At 44.6% G+C, this 13,113-nt stretch overlaps 1 long non-coding RNA gene across 6 annotated transcripts in view; it reads left to right on the top strand.

Moving 5' to 3' along the window:
- Positions 1-12,028, top strand: part of LOC121087211 — a 50,626-nt gene extending 38,598 nt beyond the window's left edge. For 4 of the 6 annotated variants that reach the window (XR_005827550.1, XR_005827551.1, XR_005827543.1 and 1 more), the window contains 5 exons: positions 357-461; positions 1,405-1,554; positions 4,790-4,918; positions 6,842-7,148; positions 7,829-12,028. This is a non-coding gene — a long non-coding RNA (uncharacterized LOC121087211). The remainder of the gene's footprint in view (positions 1-356; positions 462-1,404; positions 1,555-4,789; positions 4,919-6,841; positions 7,149-7,828) is intronic. The other 2 variants (XR_005827547.1, XR_005827549.1) reach the window with 2 other exon arrangements.
- The last annotated feature ends 1,085 nt before the right edge of the window (positions 12,029-13,113 follow it).

Raw genomic sequence — 13,113 nt, 5'->3', positions numbered from 1 at the left:
CTAATAATCGCATGCCTGGAAATTCTTTAAGACTCATTAAGCAGTCAGCAAATAAGACGTGTTTGTCTCCCATTAAAGAGTAAATTGAAAATACTGAAAGGAAACCTGTGCATGGCTGTGATTTGTCAGAGAGCATATTAGCAGGAACAGCTACAGTATGTTTAGCAGTCGGGTACAAGTTAAAGCAGGAACCAGAGTGAGAGGAACTATTTTAAATCAGCTCTATTAATACTCTGAAAGTACATTTAAAAGCATCAGCAGTTATAGCTGTCTTTGACTCTTCCAGGAGGAAGTTGCCATTTGTTGCAGAGCTGCTGTTGCTTTAATTTGACACTCAATATGTGTTTTCCCCACAGTATTAGATATCTTGGGCTCTGTCCAGGACACATTTGGAAGTGAACTGATCCCTGTAGTTCCTATGCAACGATGAGATTTACTACTTAGGTCGACGTGTATCTTCGGTGAGTCAAATAAACATAAGGAGCATTAATTAGGGCTGCTTGCTGAATTTAGATTGCGTTCACACAACTTGATATGGTAGCTGGTGGGGCCAGGCTGGTTGACTCGGGGTCACACAGGGTGAGATAGGCAGTGACAAGGGCCTGAATCAGCTGTGGGCTGAAAATTAAACGAACCCTGCTGATCTCCTACCCAGGCTCTAGGCTGACTTTGGGAAACTCCTTGGAGTTTATGTGAATTTAAAGAATTAAGACACAAAAAACCCATTCAAACAACCTTTCCTAGATAAAGAGAGGTTTGAGATCATTTAGGGACATGTCAGCAGGAGAATGCTTCTGTGATATTATAAAAGATGCTTTGGCACACCACAGTAGTTATATTTATATATGTGAGTGAGCACTATAGATGTTAAAAATGCATCTTTAAAATATTTTTAAAGCAGATTTTCATCTAGGAAGTTTGGAAGAGGGGTCCAGGAGCGCTGTTGATTTCTGTTCTCAGCCCTGCATTAGCTGTGTCTCTAAGAACAGAGGCAATGCTCTCTGGAGCTGTTTGTCTCCAGGTGCACTGAAGTATAATGCCCTGGGTTGCTGGTTCAGAAAGCACAACTTTCGCTTCCCTCAGCTTCTGAGTGCCAAGTCCTTGCAATCTCAGAGAGGAAAGATTTTGAGGAGGCACATGCTGGGATTAAGCTACTTCCCCAAAAATGTGCTTGGCCAGTAAAGCCAGCATGTATCAATGCAATTGCAAGCATTTTGCGAATTATTTGACATCTTGTACTTAGGAGGAAAGCTATCTGGTGAAACCAAGTCAAGTCTTAACAGAATCACTCTAGTTTTCACCAAGCCCAAACAGGACAGAGGAAGCCTTTGGTGTCCTACCTGGACTGGGGCTGTGACCAGTGATTTATCTGCATTTTTTATTTATTTATTTTTCCATTACCAGTGGTTTCTAGGGCCCTCTGGCAGGGCTACGTGCAGCATGGCTGGAGCCCACTGTCACTCATGACGCATTTCAGCCTGCTGCTGGGTATGGCAGAGCGCTGCAGGGGCTTTAGCATGGGAGCTGCATTGCTGATCATCATGCATGGTACAGGTAAGGTTGCAATCCCCTCATGTCTTTGGGAAGTCAAACGTGGGTGAGTCTCTCTTGCTCAGACATCCCTCTTTTGCAGCATGCACAGGGAAACAGACTGAACACATATAAAGCTTCCAGTATTTCTGTTTGAGTTGTCCTTGCTGTGGGCCAGTGATTGCTTTTGCTTTTTATGTCATGTTTTTGTCAAAGGAGATATATGTTTTAAAAATATAAACATTTTTTACAGCTTTACTTTTGCCAATGTCGTGTTAATTCACTGCAGACTTCACAGAGGTGACTTTGGGAAGTGTTGGTTCCCATGTGCAGCAGGGAAGAGGAGAAGAGCAAGGCAGAACTCCATCCTTTTATCTTTGCCACAGTGGATTTGCACAGGCAAATGCTCATCCCTGCTGCACAAGAAAACCAAGCAAGTCTGTAGCTGACACTAAGGTCTCCAGCTGACTTGAAAACTGGGAGTAGATTACCATGGCTTTCTGTCACTAATGGAGGGCAGAGACATTTCTGTAGTGCCCTGTTCCCCTCTCCCTGGATGCTCCCTTGCCCTTTGCTGGTGGAAATGTGGCATAGGATTGAGGCCCACCATTTCCCGCCCATTGCTGTCACAGCGTGCCAGTGACGTGGGATGCAGATAAGAGGTTTTCATCTGGCATACCCCTGATATGGGTCATACGCCCTGTCTGTGGGTGCTGGAAGGATTAGGGGTAACCTAAATGGTGTGTGGTTGATAGGGACTTGCCATCTGAGTGAGGTCCTGCATCTTGGCAGGTTTGCACAGCATGGCCAGAGGTGAGGAGCTGCAGCTCCCCTTATGGGCAGTAAGCACCTGAGCCAGGCTACATTGCTCACAGTAGAAGATCCACCTCTACCCACTGCAGATAGCCCGAGGGTAGGATAAGGATAGGAGAGTCCCAGAAGAAAAATTTAGAAAAGGAGAATGAGGTCACATTACTAAGGATGAGATCAAGGAATAAAATAAGCATGTAGGGCAGAAAGGTTGCTGTGCTAAATGAATTACAGCCACTGAGGATTGTTAGAAAACAAGGAAAAAGGTGCTATAAATACAGTAAAGTAAAAGAAAGACAGCAGCAGGCAGAAGCCCATTACCTAATGAGTAACAGGAGAGGTACAGATGACCTAGAGAAGGCCAACTTATTTAATGCCTTTTTGCTTCAGTTTTCTCCAACAAAAAACAAACAAACAAAAAAAGGTGCTTCAGTGTGATATAAAATGGCAAGGCACAACAGAAGCGGGAGATAACAGACAAGGGAGAACACAGTTAAAATGAATATATTCATCAGAGGTTACAAAGGAAAGAGTCCAGTGATGAGTGGCATTCCTCAGGGTCCATATTGGGACCAGTGCTGTTTAACATCTTTGTCAGCAACATGGACAGTGGGATTGAGTGCACCCTCAGCAAGCCTGCTGCTGAGGTGTGGTCAACATGCTGGAGGGAAAGATGCCATCCAGAGGGACCTTGATGAGCTTCACAGGTGGACCCATGCAAACCTCATGAAGTTCAACAAGGCCAAGTTCAAGGTCCTGCGCATGGGTCGGGGCAATCCCAAGCACAAGCACAGGCTGGGTGGAGAAGGGATTGACAATAGCTCTGTGAAGGACTTGGGGGTGTTGGTGGACGAGGAGCTCAACATGACCCAGCAACGTGTGTGTGCAGCCCAGAAAGCCAACTCTGTCCTAGGCTGCATCAGAAGAAATGTGGCCAGTGGTTGAGGAATGTGATTCTCCCCCTCTACTCTGTTCTGGTGAGACCCTACCTGCAGTACTGTGTCCATCTCTGGGGCCCTTACATAAGAAGGACATGGACCTGCTGGAGTGAGTCCAGAAAAGGGCCATGAAGATTATCAGAGGGCTGGAGCACCTCACCTATGATGACAGGCTGAGAGAGCTGGAGTTGTTCAGCTTGGAGAAGAGAAGACTGCGGGGACACCTTGTAGCAGCCTTCCAGTACCTAAAAGGGCCTACAGGAAAGCTGGAGAGGGACTTTTTACAAGGGCATGTGGTGATACGAAAATGTGTAATGGCTTTAAACTGAAAGAGGGTAGGTTTAGGTTAGGTAATAGGAAGTTGTTTACTGTGAGGGTGGTGAGACACTGGCACAGGTTGCCCAGAGCAGCTGTGGATGGCCCATCCCTGGCAGTGTTCAGGGCCAGGCTGGATGGGGCTTGGAGGAACCGGGTCTAGTGGAAGGTGTCCCTGCCCATGGCAGGGGGGGTGGAGCTAGATGATCTTGAAGGGGCCTTCCAACCCAAACCCTTCTAGGATTATATAAAAAGTGCAGCTTTGGGGTGCAGATATAATCTCAAAGAAGAGAGATATGTGGACCTAGGGTTATATAAAGGAGTCAGTCCAAACACTTAGCAGGAGAGGCATTTGAATAAAAAATAATCAAACTGTACATACCTAGAGATCAGTGTGGTGATAAGAAACAGCCAGCTGGATTTGCTGGAGAGCAAATATTGTCCAACCGATCTTGCATTTGTCTGTAAGAGGGTGGATGTCTCTAAGAGGCAGGCAATGCAGCCACACATCTCAACATGTGCAGGTCTGGGTGCAGTATAGCTTTTGGTGCCATGCCATCCCTGAGAAATATTTGTCTCAAGTAGGTCTGGACAGGAATCAAGGGCACCCAAGCTTTTCCAGTGGCTTCATCACAGCTTCTCACATGGCTTTGGATAAATGCAACAACCGTATTGCTCTCTGTCAGAAAAGTGGAATAACTAGCATCCCATATTACATCAGGGAACAATGATATTTTTGTCTGCTTTGATTGTAAGCTGTTTGAGTCTGTTATGTGCTTGCAAACAAGACCATCACTGGAATTTTAGATGCTCCCAAATGCAATTAATAGGGGCAGGTGTCCCCACGTGCAGGCTGCTGGATGCATTCACATGAAGGACCGCCTTGTGGGGTGCTTCCAGTCTGCTGCTGGAAGTTATCTGTAGCAGTATCAGGAGCAGAAAAGGATGGCTCAATCAGATTTATCTTGCTCTTACACATGGTAAGTGTTTCAAAACACTGAAAAAGTAAAAGAAGTCTGAAAGTCATGGATGAGTTGGTAGTAGGGATTCTGCTGGTGTGTTTGGTTGAGAAGAAGCAAGGGAGAGGGAGACCTGTCAGGGCCTTTGGAGACAAAGGAAAGGAGGTGGGTTTTAGGATTCCTGCTTCCTAGTACTTCTTCCATCTGTACCTACTAATCCTACTAATCTATTTGCAGCTTTAAAGAAGTTCAAAACATTCTCAGATTTTCATTCCAAGGGCAGAGTGTTGTTTGGGGATTATGGAACAGGAGATACGCCACAGAAAGACAAGAATCTACACATTCAATCCTGCATAAGATTAACATGTAAGTGACACCCTGTGACAGCATATATGAGTTTCACGTGTTGAGAAAGCTTTGGTGTACTTCTCAGAACCTGATGTATTCAGCTTATGGGCCAGTGTTACTCTTCTATTTATGTGGTCTAAGAAAAGGAAAAGAGAGAGGCAAACCTTCAGGGGCAGTGACCCTTCCTTTATTCAAACCTGAACAGAAGGAGGGTCTTTACTTCCAAGAACTCATTTTTGCTTTCTTCTTGCAACACAATGAGGGCTCCAAAAGAATAGGTCCTTGGAACTAACAAGGTTGATCATGAAGGAAACCTCTGTGCCTTCTGAATCCTAGGGCTGTGGAAAAGATTTAGTGCTTTACTGAACCAAATTTTGGAAGCAGAAGTTATGAAAGCTCAATTTAAAGGCTGATTTTAAAACTGGCTCTGCACAGACTTTTTCTGCTCTTCCCTGAAACAACACAGCATGGACCTCCGTACGCCTTCATCTCCTGAAGAGCCAAACAATGCACAATATTTCCTATATGATTGCAGCAGATGCCTTCAGCAGTCAATAGTGGGCCCAAGGTTAATGTTTAACATTGCGGGGGGGTGGGGTGGGGGGTGGGGGGTTGATGTGTGGAAATACAATGGCATTAAATTATGGTCATTATAATGGTAGGTTAAAAGCAGTGTTGCTGCACAGAGGTCCTGCTGGGAATTCTCCTCTCGGGTGGTGTTAAGTAGAACAGCCTGCCAGAAAAGACAGCATAAAGAAAAATAAATAACTGCGCACAGGAGGACAGGATGTGCTTCAGAGGAAAGAGCAGTGCAAGGGTAGGGCTGGGCTTTGAATAATGTTAGTGTGATGGTTTTATGGCCACTTGTTTTTTACATATGTAGCATGGTGACGAGAGCAAGGAAAAAGGCTGTTGGGAGATCTGCTGGCCCCTGCTTTCGAATCTCCACGTGAAGCGAGCTATTCTGTGGCACTGACTTTGTCTTGTCTTGAAAAAATAGACAAAGGTGCTAAAAAATAGATAAAAATAGTCACATGACACTATGTTTTAGTCATCAAATTCAGCCCTTCCTATGTTTCTTTACACGGTTGCTGCCCTCATGATGCTCTTCAACATGTTTACCAAATGGGTAGCTCCTGCATGGCAGAGTTATATGCTTGCACACTGGTGGAAATGCTGAGGAGACAAACCAAACTAGCTTAGGAAGAGTGTAGTCCAGAATGGCTTTAAATAAGTTTTCTTGATTCCTATGTTTCTGTTCCCAGACTAATTTATTGCTGTCCAGGTGTACCACTGCTGTTTGAATTGCATAGCTGGGTATTTGTGTGTCTGAAAACAGCAACGTGATCATCTGTCGCCTTGTGCTCAGCTATAGGAGGGCAAATCATGAAGGAAGCAGGCCCATGGCCTCTGTCTGGAGCAACAGTGCTGTCAAATATGAGTGACAGTGGGTGCAAAATGCTTGGTGTAGTTGCTGGTGTTGTTGCAAGCCCAAAAAATATGTCATTGACATCCCTGAAGAGTCAACAGCTTAAAACTGGTGTGAGAAGACAGTCAGTTCTCTCAGGCTTTCTGCTTGTAATTATTTATTAGTTTTAATTTTTAAAGTTTGCCCTTTGCTAAGATACCGACATCTGTTGACACCACTGGAAGAAACAAGTCGGAGTTGGTTGACATCAGGCTATTGCAGGGTCCATCCTCACTAGCAGTGGGCAATACACCACCACCACTACACTGGGATGCCAAGTACCTGCCGAGCTGGACCAAAACGATGTAGTATTGGCATTAGCGCATCACAGAGGTGCCTAGGACACTAGGCATTCTCTGGTGTGAACCATGCTTAGTAGTGACCCTCTGTCCTAGGGTTGATGTACCCCAGACACTCTCTTCCTCCTCTGCTGGGCCATATTTCACATGTCTCATCTTCCTCCTTCTGTGCAGCATCTCTAACTCTGTCCCCTGGAAAGAAAGACAGGATGGAGCTGACCTCAGGCAGAAGCCACCTCCACACTGATGCCTGGTGACCGCTGGCCCCAAAGACCAAGGGCAGGAACTGAGATTCACATACTTTTGGGCTTTCTTAACAGCACAGCTCCCCTCCCACTACTGCTTGCATAGAGACAAAGCAAAGCAGAGGGTCTGCAGGGGTCCTCAGTGCTGTGTGTAGACAGATACTATCTACATTAGCTGGGCGCTGAGCAGCAGATTTGGTGGAGGCTGCAATAACACCACACACCTCCTCAGAAAGGTCAGTGGTACATGGGGCTTGACCCCACATTCCTTGTGCATCCCCGACCCCCACTGAAGTCAATCAGATCTATTCTATGGCACCATTAATTTAGAAGATTTATGTGCTTCAGGCAGTGGGAGGAGAACTTGATTTCATTTCCAGCATAGTTGTTTGCTTTCCTACCCACATTCATGTTAATGTTAACAGTGAATTCAGCTCAAGTAGCCAGGGAAACAGCTCAAGCCTGACTTTGCTCCCAAGCAGATGTGAACCTCTTGCCTTACTATTTAACTAAGTTGTTGACAACTCATGTCTAATTGTGGGGGCAGTTGATTTTGGATGACATTTTAAAACTGCAAACTCAGCTTAACAACTTTATAACCCCAGTGGGCATTTATTGCTTTGGCAGAGTTAAGTGGATTCATTGGTCATAAACTTCTATTGGTTTCTTATTACCATGAGCCACGTTTAATGCTTTGTTATCAATCTTGAGCTATCATTTTCTGAAAATATAAGTTTTCTTTGGGAAAAAAAAAAAAAAAAGCTCCTGCAGCACTGGATGTTATAAAGGAAGGTGTTCTGTAGCATGCACATGCAGTTTAGCTTCAGGAAATGCTGTTTCTCATCACACCTGGCCTATTTTTGTATAATGCTGTTATGTAGTTTATTGAGCTGACCATGCTTCATTCCTTCTGCAGCAGGAACAGGAGGTGTTTAGCACTGGATGAGCATAAGCCTACATTTTTAATCCAGGAATTATTTGGAGAGAGTTGAATCTGCCTGAAAGCCATGAAACAAGGATGTGAGCATGAGAACTGACTGTCATGTGAGAGGTGCAGTGAGAGGCATCCCAGGGCAGCCTGTGATCTAAATCCCCTTTTCCTGAACCCAGACTTATCCAAAGGAGGCCCTTCCTTCAGCTGACTTCCAGTTCAGCCCGTTATTTTAGAAAAGGTGGGATCTTTGGCACCAGTAAGAAGAGGTAAAGGAGAAATCCCCTCTGTGGCAAAAGACAAGTCACCCAACTTTGCTGCCTGAGCTCGTCCGTTCTGCAAAATTAGGACAACAGAACCCGGCTGCTTCAACATGTTGTGAGGATTAATGGATTAAACAGGTCTGATCGTGCATGAATTGAAGGTTGCCAGTTGCCAAGTGTGTTGGACATGGCAACTCTAGTGTGTTGGTAAATATCCAGTCATGAATTCTTAATGAATATTCTGAATAGTGAGGTTCTTCTAAGTATCTCTGAGGATTCACCCTACAGTCCCTGGGTCTGGGCATGTAAAAGGAACCAGGACAAACATAGTCCATCCTTTCTGCCATGTCGGCACTTCAAGCCTTTCATTGTATGAATCATGTTTGCCACTCTACCCCAGGTGCAAGGCCTCTGGCAAATGACACTGTTGTGTCCCCTGTTTGGGAACATCTCCTGGGGAGGCAGCTGGGTCCTTCCAACACAACTGCAAAGTAGTCACCCACCCAGAGCAACCTGCATGACTCCCAGCAGGATGCAGACTGGGAGGAAGGGCAGGTGCATCAGCAAGAGGCAGCAAGATTGTGGGTCACACACGCAGCATGAGACTTCACGCCCTGAAACCGAATGAAACAACGCAAGGAGAAATGAGGTGGGCTGTGAATGAACTAACCCAGAGCCAGTGTGATGAGTTGTGGTGAGCAAAGAAACGTTGTGAAATCTGTGCCTCTGTACAATATCTTTCCTGGCTAATCCTGCTCCAGCAGTGACTCCACAAAGCTAATTTCCCAGGAGCTTCAGCTCATGTTGCAATCGGCTCTGATGCCTGCTCCAGAGCCTGAGACAAGAGCATGCACATCCACCAAAGTAGGGGATTATCCAGGGACACAACAAATATTCACTGCAACATTAATCATATCAAGTGGAAAATGGCAGACCAATGATTTCTGGGGTGACTCGTGTGACTTTCCAAGTTTTGGTGTGTTTTAATTCTAAAGTGCTTGGCATCATTGAGGCAGGATGTTTTGGACTAACAATTATACAGCTCAAGTGCAAAAGCAAAAGGGCCTGCTAAAGTAAATGAGGGTTTTGCTTTGAAGTTTATTGGAAAAAGAGCCAAGTCTATAGGATCTAAGGATATAGTCCTGCAAAACTGGTTTAGTGTGGAGAGCACATGAGAAGAAACAATAAAATCAATGAGGCTTTACCGAGATCTTGGCAAGTCTTGTGATACTTTGTTTTTAAATGCACTTTTCTGGGGAAAAGAAAGAACATATACACAATGCAGGGTGATTTTCTATTTTGGATATGAGGTGTAATCCTAGTCATCCTTATGTTCAGAAAGATATAGGAGAACTGGCACGATGAAAGGCAGAAAGGACAGAGAACGGAGCAATTTTCATGTATAAGCTGTGATCCTTCAGCTCAGAAGTGGGGTGGCTGAAGGCAGTGCAGTGAAGACACATAAAATTCTGAGCAGTGTGGAGAAGGTGATTACAACCCAAAAAGTCAAGGGCACCCGGTCAAACTATCAGGTTTATAAATAAATTATAGCAAAGAAATAATCTTTCACCCAGTGAAACTGTGGAAATCATTCCTAGGGATGTTGTAGAGGCCAAAATGATAAACAAGTTCAAAAAGGTATTTTCAAGGAGGAAGAGCCCATGAACAGTTAAATGCAATGTTCTTCCAGCTTGGTAAATCCCTGGATGACTGCAATTTGGGAGGATACATCATGGAAATTCTTGACCTATATGCGCCACGTTTTCCTTCCCTAGGGCACTGATACTGTTGAGGATAGGACTAGATGGGGCACTGCCCACTTGGGGTGGTCTCCTTTGGTCTTATTCCACATTTTTGCCCAGAAATGTCTGTGCAGAATAAGAAATGAATGATTGTATGTATTTTGATCTAAAAATCTAATGCCCTGATACTAAGTTTTAACTACCTTAGACCAGCTTCTGCTTTACCCAGACATTGAGGGCTGATCTCACACCTTAAGCAGAAGCAGGGCTCGCATGTCTCATTAGCAGTGCCCTTCTTTGCCTCCTAAAAAGACAGGCAAAATTAAGATCCCCTTTCCAGTATACCGTCTAGAAATATAAGCAATTTCTTCTTTGAAAGAACTAAATGTGATTGTCAGTCTCTGAGGTATGACCTAAAGTTATATGGGGGATTTTCAGATGTGCTGCTTCATTTTGCTACTCTCTCCTTGGGTTTTTAGGTCAGCAAGCCCAGCTCTGAATACATGCCTACCTCTTGTCTTGAAGATCTGAAACCTTTAATGAGTAGGCCAGGTCTTCATCTTGTGCAACTGGCAGAAATCCACTGCCTGCAGGAAAGCTACAGAGGTTTATGAAGTATTTCCAAATACCTACAGTCACGACTCCTCGCATCCACCTCAACCATTTCCTGGAGTTCCTATGTGCAAATGTAGCCAACATCTGTTGCAAAAGTGATATTAAACAGCTTTGGGTTAGCATATTTACCAATGAAAACCTGGTTTTGCATGACGGAAGCAGGTATCCTTAAAAATTATTTTCTCCTTCTCACAGTTATCTGAAATCTCTGGGGTGAGAGATGGCTTTTCTTCAGCTGTTTCAGACATTTGCTCTCTGACCTTTTGAAGTTACACTTCTTTATCTTTCCCAGCGTTACATTCTCCTGGAGCTGGCTCTGGTATCTAAAGCACTTGCAAAGTTTTTTCTTTCTCCTTACCTTTACCGACAGAGTCTAGATAGACTGTGGAAACCAAGCCTCTTTGAAGCTAAGGATTTAGCAATGTTCAAGTAGGAGCTGGACATTTTGTATTGATAGCAAGTGCAGAGAGAACTATAACTCTAAAGCTAACAAAACTAGAGACTTGGAAATACTATCAGACCTCATTCTTCAGGGTTTAAGTGTTTAAGTATAAAGATTTAGGATGAAATTGTCCTGGCAGGCAGATTATCCCACAGCTGCATGAATTTTCTCTAAAGCATCTGACGCTGGCTCACATCTTAAAAAACGGCTTGCATGGATGTACATTAGGTCTGATCCAGGTTGTCCCTGTTGACTACTGCCCGATTCACTATTTTAAGCCCCTCTGTAGGAGTTTGTGGAAAATCACAGTGGGACTTTTTTATAATCTGAGGCAGACCTCTCTTTTTAAGAAACTGCTTCAAGATTTTGTAGTTGGGAGTTCATCTTTCTTTTTGTTTTAACCTTTTAAAGTTACTAAAACTCTACTAGAACAGTCACCAGGCAATTTATTATGGTGTGATCTCAGTAAAAACCCTTTCCTACCTGGAGCCATAATAAAACTTGCTCATCTTTGTAAAAGCCAGTTGAAACTGGCCTGAGATAGTTAAAAATGAGATGCAAACATGAGATAATGCTGGTCTGACAGTGGGGCTTAACATCCCCTCTGGGACATTGTGGGGTACGAGAACCAAAGCTGTCCCATGCCTTGTCAAGTCTGGCCGCTGCCTCCCCTCTCCTGTGCCACTCTTCCCTTCAGGCATAACCCTCTCTTTCCTGAGCTTTATTTTAAAATCTCCACCCACTTGCTTTTATCTGAAACGTGGACCCTTATGAGACTTTTCAGGACAATTTCCATGGGAAATATTTGTCTCACAATGGAGTCCTTTCCCATAGTTTTGGGAGCAGAGGGGCAATTTTTTTCTCATAAACTGGACTATGCACCATTGTGCATACTGTAAACCTCTGTCAGAGGCCTGAAGAAGGACTGGTTGCCTCTAGCTAACAATACCACTGGGCTAATTGGTAGAAATAATTATCCCAAACGCTGGAAAAACTCAATTAGAAGAAAAACACATTAAAATATTGTTCCCAGATACTCTATCTTCATTATAAGAGACCACCCATGTGAGTTTAGTCCTCCCACTGTTATACAGAGGTGTTATTATTTTTAAAAAGTAGAAAATTTCAGCCAGGGTGGGGAAGAAGGCTAGGGGAGTCTTTGGGACAGACACAAATCACTCTGTCATTCTGCACTGAAGAGACAGTGTTAGAGGAGTAACAAGCCATTAGTGAAAGCCAAGTGCCTAGACTTCTTTTTTATTTTTAATAATGAGTGGTCCAAAGCCATTGTATTAAATGTAAATGGAGAGGGAAATTATATTCCATATACTCCACACTGTATTGTAGTCGCGCAGACAGCTGGTTGCAGCACACACAGCCTGAACCACCTCTCCGGCGGTACATGCCATCCTCGCTGAGGTCAGTATTATTTCTTGTCCTGACAAGGATTCTCTGCTCAAAAGACTTTAATTTTTTTGTCTGCTTTAAGCGACAGCAGGGGGTATGAGCAGGGCATTTTTCTCAAGTGATGAAGTCTGTTCCCACGGCTGTGGGAAGGAAGATGGAGGGAGAGGGAGCGGGAGGCAGGAACAGGCAGAGGAGTGGGATATGTGGAGAGATTGGAACTTTGGCAGGAACATTTGGATGACGGCACTGAAAGTAGGTTTAAACCAGTTACGTTGTTTGAGGGCAAGGAGGCGGCTTCCTCTGCAACAGGTCTGCAGTCAGCAGTTTGCTCTGGCCTGTGTCTGAGATGCAGCTGATGAATTATTTCTCCAATATTCCTAAACTTGCATGCCCATATTTCTCCAATATTCCTAAACTTGCATGCCCATGTGGAAGCAAGGAGGCATGTTGATAACCTGTCTCACCCTCCTTTTGTTGGGTCAGCAGCATCCGCAGCTCTGGCTGCTCCGTAAATATCACTAGGAGAGATATTTAGGAGCCCTGATGTGAGCCAGACAAGAGGCCGGGCTGCTGCCTGCCCCGACCGCTCACCGCTGCTAATCATTTGTATTATTGTTATGCCTGGAGGCCCTGGCTGGGAGCAGGGCTCCCACTGTGCGCTCTTATCTGCAAAGCTGCAGCCAGATGAAATCCCTGTCCAAATGGTTGACTAGCTCGGACAGTCCAGGCGTGGGAGAAAGGAAATGTTATTCCCTCTTTATAGAGGGGGCATTTGTGGCACAAAGGTTTTCCTGATGTCAG

The sequence above is a fragment of the Falco naumanni genome, chromosome 1, assembly GCF_017639655.2.
Source record: "Falco naumanni isolate bFalNau1 chromosome 1, bFalNau1.pat, whole genome shotgun sequence".
In the NCBI taxonomy this organism is placed as follows: Eukaryota; Metazoa; Chordata; class Aves; order Falconiformes; family Falconidae; genus Falco; species Falco naumanni.
The sequence above is the reverse complement of the archived record's forward strand: the minus strand, read 5'-3'. Positions and strand labels throughout refer to the sequence as shown.